The sequence below is a fragment of the Cynara cardunculus genome (assembly GCF_001531365.2).
Source record: "Cynara cardunculus var. scolymus isolate 2C chromosome LG 3, CcrdV1, whole genome shotgun sequence".
Taxonomy (NCBI): Eukaryota; Viridiplantae; Streptophyta; class Magnoliopsida; order Asterales; family Asteraceae; genus Cynara; species Cynara cardunculus.
In genome coordinates, this window is record NC_037530.1 from 8,097,031 (window position 1) to 8,098,860 (window position 1,830).

A 1,830-nucleotide genomic window follows, 5' to 3' on the forward strand; every position below is an offset into this window, starting at 1 on the left:
CTCTTCTTCTGAGAAAGTTATATTAACTTCAAATACTATTCAGCCTCCTCCTGAAATAAAAGATTTCAAACTTAAGTCCCCGGCTGAAGATTTTATGCAACAGCTTGATTTAAAGCTTTCACATCTGCATATTTCTAAACCATCCATTTCCATGCTTAATAAGGATTCCTATTTATATATCAATTTTAATTTCATTTATATCTATATATTGATTTTAAATGTTTAGCACGTTTTTTTAGTTTTATATATTAATATAAATTTTGTGTAATATTTTATTTGACTTGAAAATAATAAAAGTCAATATGTATGATGTACAAAAGAAAAATAATTGAAACTTGTATGATCAATCATTTAATAAATATATTGTTTTCAAAATAATATAATATTATATATATATACACACACACACACACATGTAAAGAAGAAATCAAGTTATGAAGAGAGCGAAAAAAGTTTTACCTGAAAAAAGAGTTTGTTGAATAATAATGGTTTGTAAAATGAAGAATACTTCAAATAATAGAGAAGAAGAAAAAAAGATTTATTGATGGACAAATCATAGAGGAGCACATGAAAGGGTTTGGAGGTTTCACATCCAAAAATGAAGATGAAAATGTTGTAGGTTAAACTTTTAAAAATTACCAAAACAACTTTATCCTAATAAATTTCATGTTTTAAATATTGGGACAAGAAAGTTTTTTACATATATCAAATATTTTAAAAAATCAAAGAGAAAAAAAAAATAGGTTTCTAATGTTTAAAGGATGACACCTTATTATGTTTGGTTTCTCCTTTAAGAATAAAAAATATTAGAAAATAATTTTCAAGCGCAATGCTAAAGAAAGAAAAAATCGGAATAGACCGATCAACATTGATGTCTTAACAAACATATGAAAGATTACCGATCTGAAAAAATCATAAACCATCTTTCTTGATACACTCTTCTAGCATCAATGCAAAAATATTCTAGCAATAAGTTTATCAAGTTAATGGATAAACAAACAAAAAAAACATATTTTTATGTTCTACATATGCTTAAAAAAATGTTATATTATTTCATCAATGATTCATATGTCACTTTATTCACACAAAAAAGATTCATATGCTTGCATAATTCCAATTCTAGTGTGAATGTCTCCATTAAAAGACGAAGTGCTATACTTACATCAACAAAAATTCATATCATACTTGTCTTCTTGAATTACGCTTCAAACCAACAAAAATGCAAATCACTTACACGAAAACTGAATAGAGGAAGAATTGAGAGATTAAGAGAGATTGTTATGCTTAAACAATGTTCCCTTATTTCCTCAAGGATTCGTATGACACTTTATCGACACAAAAAATATTCATATGCCTACATAATTCCAACTTTAGTGTGAATGTCTCCGACTAAAAGACGAAATATTATACTTACATAAACAAAAACCCATATCATGATTTGTCTTATTAAATGACGCCTCAAATCAACAAAAATACAAATCGCATTCACAAAATTATAATTGAATAAAGAAGAAGAAAAACTCATAAGCAAAAAGACAGAAATATTGTAGTTACTTAAGCAAAAACCTATACCATGATTTGTCTTATTGAATGACGTCTCAAATCAACAAAAATACAAATCACCTCCACAAAATTATAATTGAATAGAGATAAGAATTGAGAGATTAATAGATAGATTATCGTAGAGATATACCATGAAGAGAAGATGAAAAATTATAACCGAAAAGAGAGAAATAATGACAATTAAAACATCAATTATTAGAGAGAACATGATTAGGTTGAAGTAATTAGTGAATATTAAAATCAAAAATAAATATTGAGGTGAGAAAA